At 40.8% G+C, this 21,528-nt stretch overlaps 1 protein-coding gene across 18 annotated transcripts in view; it reads left to right on the top strand.

Moving 5' to 3' along the window:
* PHF21A (PHD finger protein 21A) overlaps positions 1-21,528 on the top strand; it is a 172,737-nt gene that overhangs the window by 113,225 nt on the left and 37,984 nt on the right. Inside the window, exon 1 of one of the 18 annotated variants that reach the window (XM_037166091.2) lies at positions 6,231-6,512. The exons of the other annotated variants lie outside the window; for them this stretch is intronic. The gene's annotated coding sequence lies outside the window, so the exon portion shown is untranslated. Of the gene's footprint in view, positions 1-6,230; positions 6,513-21,528 lie in introns of those variants that run through there. 18 annotated transcript variants of the gene reach the window in all.

The following is a 21,528-nucleotide window of genomic DNA, read 5'->3' as shown; positions in this document are numbered from 1 at the left end:
AGTGTCCTCCCACCACTGCCTCTTCTTGCCACGACCCCTCTCCGTCAGCCACCGACTCTGCCCCTCTTACCAGTCGGAATGAATGGTTCATTGTTGTCGGACTTCATATAGTTCATTTTTCTGTTTTGGTTGCGTTTTTGTTTCTATATCTTTGTTGTCCTTAAACTTGGTTGTGCCAGGAGGTTCAGTATCTCCACCTACGCCTCCATCTTGGCCAGAAGTCCTGGTTTTGGCTTTTGTTAATGGAACTTTGTTAGTGGAACTTTGGCTTTTGGGAAGAAAACCCCTGAAGAAACAGGTGAACTAGATGCTCAGTGGAAGGTTTCTGGCTGGGGGCAGGGGTGAGCTGTGTCCAAACATCCTGAAACACGTACAGAATATTTGTATGTTCATATACTTATGGCATTTGAGGGGGTGGGTAAGGTCCATAGTTCTTCATTACTATCTTAAAGGGGTATGTGATACCCACTCTCCCCAGTGGCAAGATCCATGATCTTAATCAATTCCCTTGTTAGGTTTGAGTATAAAGCATTTTATTTTCCCTTCAAATGAAGGAGAAGACTACATGTGAACACCTTTTTCAGAACAGTGATTTTGAAAACTGGAAGTGTTTGCTGAGGACTGTTCTCAAATGAATCATAATGTATAAATGGAAAGAGATATGGAGATTAATTACACTTGCATTCTGATGAAAAGTTAATAAATATCACAAGTCGTGGTAAGTACAAGTTACAGATTAGTTCCTTTCTGAAACATTAGCCATTCCGCAGTGGTTTCGGGGACTAAGTGCTCTAGTTGTGAAAGCCAAATATGGAAACAGATCTTGAGGGTGGAGCAAAGGAAAAAGTTGCCCAAAGGAGCTCCACTCACCAATAAAATCCAGCCTGTGTGCCAGATTGTAATGATGTAAATCACTAATGAAATTCATGTTATTTGAGAGGTTTTTTAAAAACATTGAGGAAGTAATTTTCTGGTAGTCAAATTTAATGAAAACATTTACTCATGTAAATAGGGGCTTTATTTTTACATATTAGTTTTACTGTTTTATTTGTTTTCACTAAAAGTAGTCACTCTTTTCCTTAGATTTCTTCATGAAATCTTTCAGAATCACTTCTAGAAATGGCATCATTTGCCATAAGTATTTTGTTTTCTCCCCCATCTAGTTTTTATAAAGTGGTGCTAACTCTGCCTTAATTTGATTTGGCATCCCTGCAATTGAACATTTGTAAGTATCTTGTATTATGGCCCATCTGGGTTGCCATAGAAACCAAAGACCTCCATCCTCTTCCCTCTAGTTAAAAATGGAATGCAAACAGGGCTTCAAAGTGACGTTTTTCTAGTACGAGTGACAGCCCTGTGAAGTGCAGAACAGAAAGGTTTCTTATTGGTTTTATTCTCCCATGGCCTATGTACCAGTTAACTCTGGTGCACACAGTTCTTCTCTTCAAAAACTGGCAAGATACTAATGGAATTTTTAAAGTGTATGCATCAGGGAGAAAAAAAAGAATGCATTTAATTCACTTTCTTTCCTTTTCTTGTATAAAAATGCAGCGTTAGCGAACAATGTTTTGTTTTCTCCCGTGTCATCAGCCGGTCTGTTGAAACTGAAGGACGTGTGGCAGAAACACCAGAGTCACTGCGACTGTGGCTTTCAGTGTTAGTCTCCTTGTTTACTTCTCGGGTCAGGTGAATGTGGTTTTATCTCATTAGAACCCATAGGCCCATTGGCTAAGTATAATACATTACAGTAATTTATTAGAATAGAAATTTTTGTGGCCCGTCATTGGACTTGATTCTAAAACATCTTAGAGCCCCATTTCTATTACCTTGCAGTCATAGAATCCTTGACTTGGTGCTTTTTCAACTCCCACATACCCTTCTGCTTCTCTACCAGAGCAGTACGTGACTTCGGTGATGTTTTCCCTGAACCAGCTGTGTGGATAAGTCCCAGTGTATTCTTTCAGTTCTGTTACAAAGTGTCTGGGTTTGATGGTTAAGATTTGTTGAACTATGAAGTAGTATTACTCAAAATTTAGAGTTTGAAATTCTTATTTAAACATAGGTGTTGAATTTAGAAAATTGGCACTAATCGTGATCTCTGACTAAAACAAATAATGAAAAACTGACGTATATGTGTATATCCTAGTAGGAATGTTTCAGAAGGGTTGGATTAAAATCACAAAACAATTGCACTCCATGAATTCTTGATCAGTTTTTTTTTTAATTTAAGATTTTACTTATTTTTAGACAGAGGGGGAAGGGAGGGAGAAAGAGAAGGGAAACATCAATGTGTGGTTGCCCCTCCTACTGGAGACCTGGCCCATAACCCAGGCATGTGCCCTGATCTGGGGATCGAACCTGTTCAACACTTTGGTTCTCAGGCCAGAGCTCATTCCACTGAGCCACACTAGCCAGGGCCAGTTTTAAGTTTATTATTTCTCCAAAGGAAAACATTAAAGTCTTTAAACAGCATCTATAATGTGACCATTAGCTAGTTACTGGTAATTATGTAGTTTTGTTAATCCCACATCTCAGCAGTTTCAGCAGTGACTTCAGAAGTGCTATGAATATTATCGTATCCTGATGAAAGAGACACTGCATCTCCCAGGAGAGTATAAGTAAGAGGTAGGGTTTAGCTATGAGAGAATATACAACAGTTTCCAAATAACACTATATTCCTTACAGTGACGTACAGTGTAGAAGTGAATGGTTTGTTTTCATAGCGTAGTGTAAGAAGTGATGTAGCAGTTTCTTCATGCTAAACGGGTTTCCTTTATTGAAGTTTGCTGCCTTCTCTTATAATTTGATTGGTGGTGTTTGTTGTTTCTGTTTTTTTGCAAGTATCAAGCAGGTGAGAGGGTTAACATTCTACCCTCAGTTCTTCGTCAATTTAAAAATTAAAATCTTCCCTCAGTCATTATTTCCATTTCTCAAAGTCTGTTTAAAAAAGACTAGAGGACTTCCGCCAAGATGGAGGTATAGGTGGATGTGCCGTGCCTTCTCACACAACCAAGTTTAGGGACAACTAAATATTAGCATCAGAAAACACAACCAGAACACGGAAAACTGAACTTTTCGGAAGTCCGCTAACAACAAATTCTTCAGCCCGACCGGTAAGGGGCGAAACCGGCGTCTGGTGAGGAGTTGCAAAGGAGGGCTCGGTAGGACCAGGCGCGGAATCCAGACGCGCGAATCCGGACACGCGGGTTCCAGACGCAGGATTGGACCTGGTGAGCGACCGAGCGACCCACCGGGTGAGCTGCGGAGGAGACAGTGGGGAGGCGGTGCAGCGTGTTGACTGCGGTTGCTTGATTGCGCGCGAGCGAGGGAGTGGGCGGTTGGACCGGCCGCGGCGGCAATAGAGGGCGGCGTGGCGATAGAGGGCGCCGCCATTTCCCCGCTCTGACCACGCCCCCACATACAGCGTCACAACCCAGCGACCTGGGAGTCCAAGGCGCCGCTTCTCACATTTAAAGGGCCAGAACAGACCAAAAATGTCGCAGGAAGACCTCAAAGCCCCAGAGATAAATCTAAGCGACGAAGAAATAGCAAAACTCTCAGACGCACAGTTTAAAACACTGGTCATCAGCTTCCTCACAGATCTGGTGGATTATAGCCACAAATTAGAGAAACATATGAAGGCTAAATTAAGGGAAATGAATGGAATTCCACAGGAAACCCATAGAGATGAAAAGGAAACTGGGACTCAAATCAATGGAGTGGACCAGAAGAAAGCAAATAATGGCCAAACAGAAAAGAGTCAAGGAGCAAGAATTCAAAGAAATGAGGAGAGTCTTAGGAACCTCCAGGACATCTTTAAACGCTCCAATATCTGAATTATAGGGGTACCAGAAGGGGGAAAGACACAACCACCAGTGGAAAAATTATTTGAACAAATAATAAAAGAAACTTTCCCCAATCTGGCAAAGGAAATAGACTTCCAAGAAATCCAAGAAGCCGAGAGAGTACCAAAAAAGCTGGACTCAAGAAGAAACACACCAAGGCATATCATAATTACATTAGCCAAAATTAAAATGAAGGAGAGAATCCCAGAAGCAGCAAGAGCTAAGGGGACAATCACCTACAAAGGAGTCCCCATCAGACTGTCAGCAGATTTCTCAAAAGAGACCTTACAGGCAAGAAGGGGCTGGAAAGAAATATTCCAAGTCATGAAATCTAAAGACCTACAACCAAGATTGCTCTATCCAGCAAAACTTTCATTTAGAATGGAAGGACAGATAAGGTGCTTCTCAGATAAGACCAAATTCAAGAAGTTCATCATCACCAAGCCCTTATTATATGAAATGTTAAAGGGACTTATCTAAGAAAAAGAAGTTAAAGAAACATGAACAGTGAAAGAACAACAAGCTCACAGTTATTAACAACCACACCTAAAATGAAAGCAAACTAAAAGAACAGCTAGATCAGGAGTGGAAATATAGAAATGAAGATCTCAAGGAGGGTTAGCAACAGGGGAGTGGGAGGAGGAGATGGGGGGAGAAGGTACAGAAAATAAGTAGCATAGACAGTAGATAGAAAATAGATGGGGGGGGCAAGAATAGCATGGGAAATATAGAACCTAAAGGACTTGAGACACATGGACATAAACTAAAGGGGGGTAATGGTGGGGTTGGGGGGGCAGGGTGGAGGGGAATGAAGGGGGGAATAGAACAACTGTAACAGCATAATCAATTTAAAAAAAATAATAAAAAAATACATTAAAAAAAAAAAAAAAAGACTAGAGCCTGACTGGTGTGGCTCAGTTGGCTGGGTGTCACTGGTTTGAGTTGTGTTTCTTACATCAGTATTTCTCTCCCTCTCTTTCTCCCTCCCTGCTCTGTAAAAATAAATAAGTAAAATCTTAAAAAAAAAAAGACTAGAGGCGTTGCCTGTTTAGTAAATGTCATATTACTGCCCGCCTTGCTGGAGGTTGTGGCTTTGCCGTAGCATGGAGAAATACGACAAGCATTTCTGGTCACCACTGCTGTGACTCATCCTCATTAGAAGAGTTGAGACGTGTGTGCACATTGGAGACAGTGGGGCCTTGAACAAAATGAGACGTGATGCATTTCTCACCCACTAAGATAGAGTCGCACGTAGGTATCAGTCCCTCTCTTCCTTGTGCTTTGTCATCACCAGTTATTTGTTGCTAAAAAGCAGTAGAATGTTTGTGTGGTTCAACATGGTTCTGGGTGTATTTCTGCACATTATCAACACAGTTCTTCTAACCACCAATCTAGTAACTATTTGCCTCCTTCTAAATAATACATTATTTCGTCCTCTGTAGGTACATTTTAAAATTTACTTTCTAAAAATAAATGTGCATTTGTTAGAAACAAGGTAGATAATTCTATATCCTGTTAATATATTCCCAAAGAACAGTCTTCTTAAGTGTAAAGAATAGAGCACAATGGAAGTACATACATGCCTTTCATTGGGCACCTAGTCGTTTGTCTGTTAAGGGACCTGTTATCAACCACTAGCGTGTAAACTTGCCTCACTCTGTTTCTCCAAAGTCATAATTTTTCATTATTACTGATAGCCCACATTTGTTTTGTCTCAATTTTTTTCTTTGATTTAGCAAAATGTACACTCTTCCAGGTTTGGTCTTGTTTTTTCTTTGTGACTGTGCTCTTCGTATTTACTGCTGTCTGCTCTGTGTACATATTTAATCTTCCAATAGTTTTGCTTGTTAATGCTCTATAAGAAATACTGTAACTCCTCTGCATGTGTGTATTCTATCTCCTGAAATAGCTATATGAACTACTTAAAAGAATTGAACTTTTTAATATTACACTATAACATCTAATGCAACACTATATGTTCTCTAAGGATATTCAGTAAATACTGTCTTCAAACCATACTGCCCACCACCCTATTGATGGCCCTAAAATCCTTTCAAATCTAAGATGAATGATTAGTAAAATACATACCAAACAGCAAGCAAATTTATAGTTGCAGGTGATTTCAAAGGATGTTTTGAGAATCTTTTCTAATGCTGCTTTAAATTTATGTGCTGATCACATAGATGGCAACCCATCTATGAATAAGTTGCCAATCTTTAAAACAAAGAAGACAGACTGGTTTGTATTTGCAGTTTATGCTCTTGTTCTCTAGTATTCAGTGGTCTTTGTAGCCTCTCTCTACCATGTAGAGGCCTGGGTAACCAGCTGATGACTGCTGATAGTGCTAAAATGTTTTGATACGAGCAAAACTGTGCTGCTGTCTTCCTCACGAGCCCAGTGTTCAGAGAGGATCTGTTTGTGCGTGGACCTGTGATATGTCTTTTTTTGGCACAAGAGCAGTAGAATAAGGGCTGACTCGAGTTGATTGGAGTGGTAGGTTTAGGTTCCAGTAAGAGGACCTATTGCTGGTGAGGGGGGCTGAAACTGCAGAGTGAGTTTGCAGCATGGGGCAGGCCTGCTCAGCCCCAGGGTGATCTGCACCGTGAGACAAGCGGCACACGTGAACGGATGGCCCAGCAGTGAGCCAGAGCAACAGATCCTGAGCAGGTACAGGGGCTCCAGCCTGATTCTTTACACGGTTAGAGAGACTAGAATTTTAATGCCACTTTCACACTGGAACACAAGGGCTTAGTGAAAGAAATTCTATTCATTGGGAAATGAAAAATATGCATTATTAGGCAGAAGAGAAATCTGACTGTCACTGGATCTGGACGTTGAAAAACCAACATCTTTGGGAGGTGCTTCCTGTAGGCACGGCTGGCTTTATCTTTTGGCACTTGATCATTCAACATCATGCTGCTGGATGCTTCAGCAGGTAACGTGCAGCAAGAAAATAATAAATTGTGTCTTCGATACTGAGTTTTAAAGAATTATGAATTATTTGGTTGCAAGCACAAATCTGATATTTGCATTAAGAAAAACATTTTTTAAAAGGACACCATGGTGATGTCATAAAGACATACAATAACTGAAATTTGTTACAGTGTTAAGGAAAAGAAAAATATTAATGGAAAAATCCTTCTGTTTCATACATAAAGCATAGGAAAAAAGGAAGAGTTTAGTAGAATTCCCTGATTTAATCACCCATCTTCAAAATGTAAATGTAAACAATCATTTCTCTGCCAAATGCTTTTAGAAGTACTGAGCATCTCATTAATTCTCAAAAACAAGACTTGCTGTGGTTTCCTTCTAGAAAAGTGTTTTAAATACAACATTTGATGAAGGAAATGCTGTACCACTTGAGTTCCTGTACTTTAATTTTCTGATTGTCAGATCACACTTACCATAGACAAACATCCGCAGTGCATACGTTTGCCAAAGAAAGCGAGTTAGTGGTGAGGGGCATTGTCAGGATACCTGTTGACCTTCCTTAGGTTGCTGTGATTGGGGATGTGCCCAGAAACACAAATACCATGGAAACCTCAGTCCAAGGTGCTGCAAGGGCTGTGAATGCCATTGGTTAGGGCAGAGGTATAAATATAGCTACCTTTTGTTTCCCAAATAATCTTACTCAAGATTAATTGTGCCAGCACCTACTTCCCAAATTGGCTTTCGTTTTATCTGCTCAAGCATGTAACACCTAGCCTTTGCTCTGGGCGGAGACAGCGCTACTCTGCCTTCGTGCACACAGAAAGTAGCATTGTGGGCGCTGCATTAAAAACTCCAGGAGAATGCGGTGTTAACAGCATAGGGCTCTCTGTCTTCTCTGTCTCTCCCGAAAAGAGAAATTACTTACATGGCCACTGTCAAGAAGGATAGAGATAGACTTAGTGCTAGTTCTTAACCAGTTTTCAGAAAAATGAGTTAAAAATTTCTCCATAAAGAGAAATACTGTAGCAAGTAAACTACCTTCAGAACGTGCAGCCTGTAGACACTGAGATGACCTAATTGTAATATAGATCACCCTGTAATGGTATTGCCCTGTGAGCTTTAGTAAATTGAATGCATTTCTTATAAGGTGCTATGTTATCAAAGGTTAGAAAAATAATAATAAATTTGGTTTTACTATTGTAAAGATTATCAGAAGATTCTCGAGTCACTTTTGGTTCAAACAAGCTCCCATCATCTGTGTGCTGGTTTCCAGCTTCATGTGTTTGATTTGTTTTCACCTGCACATATATAAATGAGCTGAATATGTGTGCCAGTGGGTAGAGGCGTGGTGGGGCTGTGTTCAGCTTCTGCTTAAGTCTGCAGTATCAAAGTGTTCTTTTTGTTGCGTGTGCCGGTGTTGTGGACTCAGGAGAGCCTTATCAAATGTAGCCAGTTGGTGCTGCTGGTATGAAGGCACAGGGGAGCTCTGCTGTGGAAGGTTAATGGAGTGTAATTATAAAGAAAAATGAACTGCTCAGCCAACTCTATTTCACTCTACCTGCACCAAGAGTGACAAGTGTTTTGATCTTTTATAAACCCAGGAGCAGAGGTTTAACCATCTAAAATTATGACAGTATAGCTGTCACACAAACAAACACCCTGTGCAGTATAGGTGTGCGCTCCTGTGTAGGAATGATTCCTTCCTGTTTCAGGGAGTCTTGGCTAGGGAAGGAGCACCTTCAACCACCAAGGAAAGCTCCTTGTTAAACATTGTACTTCATGTCACTTCTTTTCCACTGAGTTTGTTCCATTTTCTTTTCCTAAAGATGCCTTCTCCCCTCTGATTAGGGGCAAGGCTGATAGCCTGCACACGAGTACGTCCACGCCACTGCATCCATCAGCTGACAGATACCCTTGCTTTCTCCAAGCAGGTCCATCACACTTGCCCTCACAACCCTCCTTCAATCAGCTGGAGTTTTGTTTTTGTTTTTTTTTTAACAGGGATGGAAGTAATCATCTCATTTCATTATCCGCATCTAAGCAGAGTGAGCTGTAGGATGCTTAGGTACTAAGAGGTCCTTCTCTCGGGATCTACATGTAGCATAGAGATTACATTTCTAATGGTCTCAAGACAGAGTTGAATCCTTATGTCCTTTGGTTGAAAATGTCACAGGAAATATTTAGTAAGATAAATGCAGCTGGAAGGAACAAGGACAGAGAAGGATCAAGGAGACCTTCAAAGGGTGTGGTAACTAGACCGGTCTGTGTTAGTGGTGTGTCACGTTGCCAGCGAATTAGCAGTTGTCCTGCCCCTGGAACATTCAAAGGGTAGCGGAGCTGGATTGCAGAGCTGGGTTGATTTAGTGCTTTTGCCAGCTCAGCATGCAGTTGAAATAAGGTGTTTGCAGAGTGACGCACCACCCACAAAACCCCTGACATCTTGTTCTCACCGAGTTTAAAACATAGCCACTCTCGGCGAGGCTGTGCTGCCTACCGAGATAAGTAAATTCAGCATCACATACATTAGGCCTGTGGAGACTAAGCAGAAGTGATAGCTGTGTCACTGGCACAGCAGTCTTAGTGCCTGAGCCCCGGTCTTGTGTGATGTGTGGGGGAGGGGCCCCCAGGACTTCTTAGCAGCGGTTCTGAAGGCAGAGAGGCTGATTTTAAAACCTTTCTGTGTGGTTTATAATGTTATTTTCTCGGCCCCTTTGCGTTTGGGTTTTGATCATCAGTGCTCCATTTTACAAGCAAAATAGCTGTATAGTTCTTGTAGCAGTAAGGTAGGTCTGTTAGTGAATAAAAAATTTAAACCTAGCTTTTTATTAGTGGCTGATAAGTAAAGTTTGCTGTGCTTTCCCCCCTTTAAAAGCCCACTGGAACCCAACACTTTACCAGTTTAGATGTCGCCAGCGTTTATTCCATTTATTAAATTGAAGTCGTTCCAGAATTGAAGTTTTTGGCTCGAGGCTGGAAGGCGAGACACAGAATCTTAAAAATGTCCATCGTACTTCATAGAGGAGGAAGTTATCATTCTTTGGATTGGCTCCAGAGTGTATCCCTACTCAGCTGCCAGAGAGAGTGTCTTTGATGGCAGAAACACGGTCTCTGGTGTTTTGGAGCAAGTTACCCAGCACTGCACAGTCCCTTTAAGAACATCCCCAGCGCCGCTATAAAGTGCTCAGAACGGTTTATAGGGGCCTCGTCTCCGAATGGACATGATGGGTGTATTGCTCCAGACCCATCTCTGGCCTGTCTGTGCCTCATTTCTGGAGGTGCCCTGTCTCCTGTCCTGATTGCATCCTCTGGCTCTTCTCCTGCTTGGCCCCTTCACTTTGTTGGACAAGTTACTTTTCTTCCTTGGCTCTCAACAGCCTATCTTTAATTCCTAAATGTTTATTGTATCTAGAGGCTGACGTCCAGCAAAGGACATCTCTCCCCCCTTGCCCAGCTCCCCACCCCTGTATACACTATATTCAGACTGTCCACTTGGATATCACCCAACCTCCTGTCAGCCCCAGAAGAGTTGGCTCAGACAAGTGAGCACCAGCCCTTTGTTCACTGAACAGAGCTTCATTCAAACTAGTCCTCTAGAGTATAGGGATTCCATATTCTAATGCCCATTTTACTGTTAGGTAACTGTGCAACTTTTGACTGGTCAGCAGTTACCACATGCCTTCATTTCCCTGCCTGAATCAATGACATGAAAGTGGCCTTAATCCACCCACACAGTTGTGAAAATCTTATTTGATAAGAGGGTGTGAAAATTTATAATAAGAGTTGTATAGCCCTGGCTGGTGTAGCTCAGTGGATTGAGCATGGGCCTGTGGAGCAAAGGGTCTCTGGTTAGATTCCCAGTCAGGGCACACGCCTGGGTTGCAGGCCAGGTCCCCAGTGGGGGGGACACATGAGAGGCAACCACACACTGAAGTTTCTCTCCCACTCTCCTTCCCTCCTCTCTCTCTCAAAATAAATAAATAAAATATTAAAAAGAAAAGGGAGTGATGGGGTAACACACACATACACACACACAAAAGAGTTGTATAAACATATAATTACTTGAAGCTAAAAAAAAGTCACACGGTTAGGAAAATGTTTGTTTCCTTTTAGGATTCCATTTAGGGTTCATTTAGGGTTCACCGAGAAAATAGGATTCTTGAAAAGTTATTAAATAATGCATGTATTTATAACATGAATTCCTTTCTTCTTAATCATGTAAATGATTTTGAAAAATCTCAGTATTCAGAAACGAGAACCAGTTAAGTGCAGGAGATGTTTCTAGTGTTCTGGGTGGATTCCAGATCCGATTATTACATTTTTGCGTACTAGAATTTCCTGGGCAGCGTCAACAAGGTAGTTCTCATCTTTCTGACTGCTACAAGGTGGCTGTTACACAGCTGCTTTCTTCAGCCCTGAAGACAGCTGCAGTCACTGATGAGAAACTGATTCCAGTTCATTCTTATGTCAGTGTTACATGATGGGGAGGGGTTTAAGTGATCTGTAAGTAATTTTACACTGTTTTGATAAAGTTGGCACAGTTATAGAACATGCTATTACTTTACTAGAATTTTCATTCTTGCCTCCTATTTTATGTACAGTTGTCTGCCTCTTTTTTATCTTCAGATGTTTCATCTTACCATATTCTCCTCAGTACCCACTGAATACTTATTTGTTATATTTGTGCCTCTTTCCACTAAAAGTCACACTCCAGTATTTACGGCAGTAACATTTTGATAACCAGAAAGCCATTTTAATTTTCTGGTCATCTGAAATCCTTTTGACTCACCTCCTATTGTTGAAAGTTTTTCTAAGGAATGGTTGATTCCTCTCCTAGTAACTACAGTTTAGCAAATGTAATTACTGTCTAGGAATTGAAAACTGGTAGCCCATGGGCTTAATCTAACTAGCAAAGATATTTTATTTGACTCAAAACATTAAAAGCAATTTTCACATTAGTGCCTTTTGACAGGGCACTCCCTCTCCAGTGGACCTTAGTCCCCATCACTCCTTAGTGTGTCATAGCTGGCCAGCTTCACACACATTACCTGCCTGACCCTGTTCCTGTGAATTTTCCATCCCTGAATGAAACCATTCTTTCATGATTTAGCTTCTCTGTAGTGTGTTAGGATCATCATTGTGAGCATTAGTCTTCTGTATACAGTGCTTATTTATAGAGGTAGAAGGTACAGATCGAGAGCTTGTTTTCTTGACATTCAGAGATTCATAGAATTTTAAGCGGAAAATGTTGGAGACTGAGTGAAGAAGCTGAGACCGCCCTGGCTGGTGTGGCTCAGTGGATTGAGTGCCAGCCTGTGAACCAAAAGATCCCTGGTTCGATTCCCAGTCACGAGCACATGCCTGGTTGCAGGCCAGGTGGCCGAGTAACAGGCATCCACACACTGATGTTCTCTCCCTCTCTTTCTCCCTCCCTCTACTTTTTAAAAATAATAAATAAAGTCTTTTTAAAAAGGAGCTGAGACTAAGATAAATAACTTACTCGAGGTTGCAAACCTAGTTTAATAATATAGATGAGACCAAAACCCATAACCCTCTGTATTATTTCTGCTGCCTAGTACTGCCTCTCTTTGTTTTCCCCCGAGTCCTTTGTGCTTTGCTGTATTGTGTGGTATATACACGGTGGGGGGCTAGGGAATTAGGTATCAGAAAGTAGAACTGTTAAGTCTGACTCCATCCTAACTTGAGACCTTGGGTCAAGTCACTTAGATGCTCAGAGCCTCAGTGTCCCAGGTGGCAGGTCACACCTATCTGATATTATTGCTGTTGTTTCTGTTGTAGCCATTATAGAACTCGGCAGCTGCCACAGTAGACTGTGTCTGAAAGTCAAGAGAACCACTGTGGTGCATTTAGACAGCAGAATATTATTCAGCACCAAAAAGAAACAAGCCATCGGGGCATGAAAAGACATGGAGCAACTTTAAATGCGTATTGCTAAGTGAAAGAAGGCTGCCAGAAAAGGCTACCTACTGTATGATTCTAAATGATGTTGTGGAAAAGGCAGAATTATGGACACAGTAAAATGATAAGTGGTTGCCAGGGGTTGGGGGAAGAGAGGGATGAATAGGCAGAGCACAAAGAATTTTTAGGGTAGTGAAAGGATTTCGTACAACACTACAGTGGTGGATATATGTCATTAGACATTTGTCAAAACCCATGTATAACATGCAGAGTGAACCCTAGTATAAACTACGGGTTTTGAGGGACGTGTCAGTGTAAGTTCATCAGTCTAACAAATGGACCGCTCTGGTGGGAATGTGGACACTGAGGGAGCTGTGAGTGAGGGGCCGGAGGGCATGTGGGAATCCTCCGTACTTTCTACTCAGTTTTACTGTGAACTTAAAGCTGCTCTAAAAAATAAAGTGCTCTGGTTTTTTGTTTTTTTTTTTTAATAATCAAGGGACCAATCTTTAGTTCAGTCTCCTCTTAAGATTCGGCACCTCAGTGATGTTATTGCGTGAGGAAACCGGAGAAATAGTAGAGTAAAAAAGTGAGCTGCACCTTCACTACTAAAAAGTAAACTAAAAGAAGATAAAAACAACAAATCCTCTCTTACTGTGGCCATTCCATCATTCCTGAAACGTGGAGGACATGGTGTGTGTACACGCACATGCATGTGTGGAAAAACTTGAACATACGGTGATGTGTCCGTTTTATTTAGTGATTTTCATAGTAGGAATTTTTTCACACTTGAGATTTAATAAAATAGTAAAATTTTTAACTAAATGTCTTTTTATTCATTAAGAAATTATTCATGCTTCTACTTTGCTCATTCTATCTCTTTAATAAAATTTCTAGTACTGACGATTTAAAACAAAGTAGGTCTGAAATTGCTCTGAAATGATGAAAGATGAGTTCGGGTTGCTGCTGTCTCTGAGGCAGATCCCAGACCAAACGCAGAGCAGCGCGGTCGCCTTCGTCACGTGTCTCGGAAGACCCACTCCTTTGAGTTCCCGTCCCTCTTCCTGGCAGCCCACGTAGCTGATAGAACTGCTCTCTCTGTGGTTTTATGTGGGGTCCTGTCAGAAAGTAAATTTGTAGCACTTCATTTTTCTCTTCAAGTGTTTGTGGCAAATGCTTCCATGATAAATTCAACTACTGAAATACTGAATTCTTTGCGAAATTACGAGTTACTCATTCAGTAGTTTGGAATTTTTCAAAGTCTGTGTGTTTATAGTAGATGATAAAAATTATGTTTTTCAGGATTTTGTTAAAATACTTCCTAATTCAAAATATCAGTGTCAGTGATTTATAAAACTTACTTTTGGTTAAATATGAGGAAAATACTGCATTTCACCGTAGACTATTTCCTACCTGATGTATCTGCCTGATAATAGAGTACATTGCCCTAATACCATTGGGTGTCTTTTTTCTTTCTTTTAAGAAAAACTGCAGAATTGAGGATTGTTAAAAGGTATTCTCACCTTTGGAAATGGTCGATCCATGTCTTAGTATATGTATTCAGTGTAGAGCTTGGTTAAATAATCTATTATATTTGCCTCTTTCAGCATCTGATTCTGTCCTGTGTTTCTGTGAAAAGAGAGTTTCCTACATTATCTCACATTGTACCCAGGGCTAGAGGAGGCAAAGCAGTCTGCTTTATCTGAGCAGTGTTCATAAGTGCTAGGGGTTTTCCTCCCTGCACCCCGACTTTAGGACCATCATTGTGCTTAAATTGTGTTTTCCTATGCAGCCATTTGCCCATCACAGCTCTTTTGTGAGGAAAACCACGGCAACTTCAGGGCAGCGCAGTGAGAGTTTCTGCAGAGTGTGGGACAACTGATGTTAACAGGGCAGTGCCGCCTTTCAGCTTGTGGGGCAGAGCCCTGGCGCCATGAATGACGAGCTGGTGGGGATGCAGGTCTCTTAACAGGTGGTTACAGAGGGGCATGCATTTTGCGGAAGTGCAGCTGCATTTACAAATTAATGGCCTCGCCGTAGCTGGTGTAGCTCAGTGGATTGAGCACAGGGTTGTGAAGCAGGGGTGGCTGGTTCAATCCCCAGTCAGGGCACATGCCTGGGTTGTGGGCTGGGTCCCCAGTGGGGGACATGTGAGAGGCAACCACACACTGATGTTTCTCTCCTACTCTTTCGCCTTCCCTTCCCCTCTCTCTAAAAATAAATAAATAAAATATTTAAAAAATTAATGGCCTCCATGTCCTATCTCATTGTGTGCTATAAACACAATGATTCAGGCACTGTTTATATTAGCAAGTAGCTAAATTATGCAGATTATAAATGGTTCTTATGTTTTTTCTGCTGTCCTCATTACTATTTCTAGGGTCTTTGCTGGGTCAGATGACATTTAAATTGGACATCTATCCTATCCCATACATTCAAAATATAGCCCCGAACCACTATAGATGTGTAAGGAGTCTGGGCTGTACTTAGATTTCCACACAGGGAAATATTCCCAATGTATTTGATTTTTGAAATAAAAAGGCAACAGGGTAGCATTCTCTTTCTTAATCCTGTATGTTGAGCAATTCTCATTTTAAAAAGTAGTTGGAACTAACTATATTAAAAATCCGGTGATTGAAATACAATTGACATTAGAAATAAAAGTCACATTTAATTAGCTGTTGCTCTGAGTTAAATATTCATGCTAGACAAATTGTATTATTCATTGGTTATCAGCCCTTATTTTCACATTGCCCTCAACAGTTTCCTAAGCTTTCTTCACCATTAATTCCTTTGATCCTCAGAATTGTTCTGAAGCAAGCAGGACAGTATAGGTTAGTTCCTCAAAGAGATGTAGGGAACTTAAATGTAAGCCACCCGGGTTCTGCCTTTGGCTCCCTTGGCCTTTTATCGCAGAGGTGTGTATTGCAAGCACCGTTCCGGCATGCAGTGCTCTTTTTCAGTCCGTGTGTTTTTACTGCTGTGCTCTAGCATCTGAGTATGTTCCATCTTGGCTGTTACACATCTCTCCTGAGTGCAGCAGCTGTGCCCTTTCTTGTTTGGTGCCAGCTAGAGGCAATCCCCAGTTTCTCAGAAGGTTCTCTACCTTTAGGTGGGAGTTTGGCCACAGCAGTCCTGGCATTCCTTCATGGTCCTGCGTTCGGAGTAGAGGAAGGCAGGGTTGAGTTTACCTATCAGAGCATGAATGAACCAGACAAGAAGACTGTAAACTGCATATCAATCAGGGCATCAAATAGAGGGGCTAATCTTACCCCATGGAGATGGAGTAGAAATCCCATTCATATGAATAAAAGGTCTATTTTCTTGTGGAGATGGGATGTAAAACCTATTGATATAAATATCTGTGTGTGTGTGTGTGTGTGTGTGTGTGTGTATGCGTGTGTGTTGAGTAGTAAACCCTAAAGAATATTTTTTAATTAAAAAAGTAAGCAAAAGTCTGATCAGTACCATGACATATGCATTCTCCACCATCTGTTAAGCATCTATGTAGAGAATTTTGAACTTTATCGAAAATAAACTCTGATAATTCCAACTGCTGCTGTTCCTTAATTCATTTATACTGTACTGTACAGATTCGATGACACCTTGCAGAGCTATAAAATAATTATGTTCCTGCTCACCAAGACTAAACAAATCCTCTTCAGTAGACAACATACGCAGTTCGCTGTGTGAGATGAGATTGTAGACACCACTTCTTTCATACAGGTGGCATTTTTAAAGGGCATGTCTCCTTTAAAAAGGTTTTAAAAGGTTAAAAGCCATATGTTAATACTCACCCCAAAATGGGATATTAGAGAGTTTAGGGAAAACCTCCTAGTGCCTAACAAAATGAATAAAGCACAGCTATTTTTAGTTCAGTATATTTTTATAGATGCTGCCACCAATATCCCTCCTCCCCGTCTGTCAGAACCCAGCCTGTGTGTCTCCATTGGAACATTCCTTTTAGCAACTTCGGTGCCTATTCTCTCATTGAATCTCACTTATTGCATTAAGAAGGAGCTTATTTTGAGTTTATTGCTCTTCTCTGTGTTTTACTTCATGAAATGGTGGAACCTTCACTTAATTTACTAGCACATACCTTTTACTTTGGGTGGTAATTTTGTCATTGCTATGCCAGAAACACATACCCAGTTCTTCAGAGGATGGTAATTACCTGCCGCGTCCTGAAGACTCATCAAGTCTCCTTGCTGCGTGTTCAGCGTTGATGAATGTTGGTGCTACTTATAAATACAGTGATTGGATTTCAGTCAGGCAATAGAAAGTTTTTGTTGCTTTGAATTATTTCTGACTTGGTCAACAAATGTGAATTTCTTCACATTAGTTTTTCTGCATACAAAAATGTTAGTTTTCCCAGTTACCTTTGAGCAATTGGTGAGTCAGAAGACATGGCAAAGTGTTTCACTGTATTGTAGGTATAAAGATAGGTAGGATTTGTCCTTGACTTTCTGGATTGTTTGTATAAGTCTCTGTAAGCCTCTGGTATGAAGGGTGCAGGTTGTATTTTTAGATGGTATGGGTGATTTGTGGAGTGGGGGGTGGGGGGAGATGAAATTTTAAGGCGGTACTATGTAAGATGTGTGCGTGGGTGTGGCCCTCTCATAATTAACATAAAAAAGGTAATGTCAACTAGAACACAAAGAAGTGGAGTGACTAGTGACTGACTGTGTAGAAGAGCAGAGACTTGAAGCACCAGCATCCAGGAGGACGGGGCCTGTGCCCGGAGTGCCTTTCGAGAGAAGCTTTCTAAAATTTGTGTGAGAGTTTGACAAGGAGAAACTGGCGGCTTGACCGGAGGGATGGGGTTGTCCTTCCATCTCTCCGTCTTTCTTCTGTGCTAGCCAAGGCCATGGAACTTGGTGTGGCTGACTTAAAAGAAAAAGAACCTGATTTTCTCTTGAATTGGACCCATAAACTTCTGTATTTTTCTGTGGGATCTGTCTTGCTGTCATGTGAACACGTTGATATCATCACCGACTGTCACAATATTGATCCCCGTGACTACCTGTCTCAGAAACTGTGACTTGAAGTGTCAGAGGCTCCGTGAACTCTTCTGCCTGAACAAGCCCTGATGAAACCTGTGATGCCAATGTCAAGGGAATCTGGGGAATCTGAGGCTAGGAATTACATCTGGGTTTACGGAGCTGTTCTTGACAGATGGGTTGAAGAGGGTGGCAGTACCATCCTGGATGCCTGGCACATTGGCCATTGTTTATATGAAATATATTAAGGAGAGAACATGATAAATTGTAACTTTTCTCTCTCTCTTCTGCCTTCATTCTTTCCAGCTTTTCCTCTTTCATGTTCTTCTCCCTTTAACTCTCATTAACTTTCTATGAGTGACGAATGACAAAGCTTCAGTTTAAAGCTCTCCTCTATATATAACATTGAAAATACCAAATTGTTTATGCCAGCATAACCTTCACTAATGACCAGCAGAAGTTGATTTCTTTGTTTGAAACACATAATAATAAAAGTATAGGCTCACTTTCTGTGGAGATGAGAGGATGCTTAGGAACTTTGCTTGATATCACACAGCTAAGGTTTATGAGAAATGATAGCTTTAGCCTCGAGGTCCTGCTGGAGTTAATGTGACTTCCCTGTATGCAAGAATAAACTAGAACAAGACTGGACTGCAGGACTTAGAGAGGCCAACAAACTCACTCAGCAGCTCTCCTTCATTAGCCAGTCCTGAAGCGTGTGCACAGCCTCTGGTCGCCTAAGGGTCGCCTCCACCACAGAGCTCCCCTGACTTCACTTATTTCTTTAAAGATTTTATTTACTTATTTTCAGAGAGACAGTAAGGAAGAGAGAGAGAGAGTAAGAGAAACATCAGTGTGAGAGAGAAACATCAGTTGGTTGCCTCTCGCATGCCCCCAACCAGGATCCTGGCTTGCAACCCAGGCGTGTGCCCTGGCTGGCAGTTGAACTGGCGAGGTTTTGGTTCACAGGCCGGTGCTCAATCCACTGAGCCACACCAGCTAGGGCTCTCCTGACTTTAGTTGGTTGGTTTTCGAAATGCAGTGATATTTAAGTTACAGAAGGTATCAGTACTTCCCCCAAATCTTGATTTAAAAAAACAATTCACAGACATGCACAACTACATGCTTGATAGTCTCTTAATCTTCTGGCAGCAAAGCTGCAGGGCCCACGGGTTTCTGAGCAGCACTCTGAAATACACCAGACCCTTCTTTCAAAGAAGACTTTCCCCAGCTATATGATCTGACCCATGTCCAGTCTACACAGCTCTTTCTTTTTCTTCTTTTTTTTTCCTCTTTTTTCCCCCGTCTTTTCAAAGACTGATTTATGTGTACAAGCTTGAACCCTTCTGCCCCCCTCCAACCCCCCACGAGTTGCACAGGCTTTGTTTCAGGCCCTGGGGGAGGAACAGTTGTGAGTGCATTGTGACTCACTGCTCCCGCTTTCCTGGTTCTGGTTCTGATTGGTCGTCACCTTGCTCTAGCCATATGGCTGCAGAGTACTCTAGCCTGCATCCCTTTCTCGTTCTTTCCCCTACTGTTCCCTTCTGTTGTACACAACACTGGGAGTGGGTTCCTGGCTTTGTCTCTCGCTTGTAGTTCACCCCCGTTAGGCAGCCTGTAGAGAACACTGTATCTCCTAAGGATGGCTGTAGAGCAGAAAAACACCCTTTCATTTTGTGCCTGGTATAGTAATTATTTAATTTCCTGTGCTGTTTTTGTTCAAAGTTTATTTTTTGGCAGGTGTTACATTTGTGTTGTATGTTTTTCCCCTGGTTTCTCTCCTCTGATTTGAGCTGTTTTTTTTTTTTTTGGAGTTTCTTTCTCTCACTGTTGTGTTATACTTTTGTTTATTTGTTGTTATGTTTGATTAATGCTGATTAATATGTTTTGGAGGCAGACTGAAAGCACCTCTAAATAATTATTTAATTGTTAAATGTCTGGCAGTCACCAAGCAATAAAATCTACTTGTGACACTCAGAATTAATCCATAGCACCCCTACTGTTACTTTCTCTTCTCCTAAACTATATCAGTTCAATTTCTCTGCCGTTTATACTTGAGAAATAGGATTTTAAAGATGTGAAAGTTAATTTTTATAAGCATTTGATATTTTTATTAATTTGCATTTTTATTATTCTGCAGATGGTTTCTGTAGAGACATTGGACTCTGCATCCTTTTGTTTTTCTTCTTAATGTTTAACGACTGAAAGAAGAAGTGCTAGCAAAGTATAAAGTATAGCAGACTTTTCCCCCCAAAATTGGCCTTTCTGTGCTATTTTCATTACTAAAAAAAGTCAATAATAAAACTAATAAAAATTCTTTCAAGGATGTATTTTACATGGACTCAACTCTTTAAAAATCCATTTTGTAAGTATTTTAATATTCAAATATGTTAAGCAAGCAGCCTGCAGGTTTGGATTTTTAGAGCATACGTGCTATGAAGTTGGTTAGAATCATAAGCAGGAATTTGAAAATCAACCTGGCTCTCTGTTTTCACTTAACTCTTTATTTAAAAATCTCTATTCACTCCCTTTTCTCTATTCATAATCTCTATTAGAAAATGGCAGTCTGTTTTTTTCAGAAATAACAAACACTTGAAAGTGTATGAGACAGTGCTGCTTATATTTTCTTTCAGCTATGAGAGCAAGAGAGTCAGAACCCAAGTCTGGCCCCAAATGGTTACTGTATATCGCCTGAGCCTTTTGCTGGTCACTTTATATATTATGTGAAGAGGATGAGGACATTGACTTAGCCACAGATATGGGTGTGAGGAAAAGTCCTTTCCCTCATGGAACTTACATTCTGTTAAAGTGTATTATGTGTAGTAATATAATATATTACTATATGTATAATATTTAGTAATTATAATACTATATGTTATAATTATATTATACATAGTAATATATAGTAATGAAGGTATCAGGTACATATGTTCTTGGATTTGAACAAGGTCAAGAAAATTCAGCAAACCTTAAAATTTTCATCCCGTGTAAATAAATCCCTACTCTGCCTAAACAAATGCATGCATTTCTACAGATCCTAGCTCAGCAAAGAAGTGCAGCTCATGAGGTATACATTTCAGTGATTTAGAATGTCTAGGCCCTGGCCAGCAGCTCAGTTGGTTGGAGCATTGTCCTGATACTTCCAAGGTTGTGAGTTCCATCCCCAGTCAAGGCACATACAAGAATCAGCCAGTGAGTGCATAAATGAGTACAACAACAAATCAAGGTCTGTCTGTCTCCCCCCGCAAAAATTCAATAAATAGAATGTGTATTGTTTATATTGCATATTTATGAGATCAGGTGTTCTTTGTTTAATAGTCTATTTAATGTTTGAATCTGGGGCAGCTACAAGATACTTTTTGATTGAGAAAAATTAGTATGGCTGGTACCCATGCTGTCAGATGCAAGAAGAAAAATGACCAATACTGTGTCCATAACAGTTCTGAGTACTTTACATTTAGCAGCTGGTTTGGTACTTGTAAGAACCCTAAGGATATTGTTATAGTTGCCTCATTTTACAGGACAGGAATTACAGCCATAGATAGGTTAAGTAACTTGACCAATGTCATATAACTGGTAAACAGCACAACTGAAATTTGAATTTAGGCATTACATTTCCAGGGTCCCATCTTCACTGCTGCACTCTATTGTCCTGCCCTTCCAGCCTAGCACCCCCGGCTAATCATAGTCAAGAAATCTGAGCTCTGCTATGTGACCTCCATTAGTTTTTCTTATGTGCATGCCTCAGTTTCTCTTTATGTATAAAAATGTTTCTTATGCCATAGGTTTCTCCTTATTTGTCATATCTGTTAATTTTAGTTGTAACAAGTTTTAGA

Source organism: Artibeus jamaicensis, unplaced genomic scaffold, assembly GCF_021234435.1.
Source record: "Artibeus jamaicensis isolate MK-2021 breed Jamaican fruit bat unplaced genomic scaffold, CSHL_Jam_final contig_797, whole genome shotgun sequence".
Taxonomy (NCBI): domain Eukaryota; kingdom Metazoa; phylum Chordata; class Mammalia; order Chiroptera; family Phyllostomidae; genus Artibeus; species Artibeus jamaicensis.
Note: the sequence above shows the minus strand (reverse complement) of the source record. Positions and strands in the feature narration are given on the sequence as shown.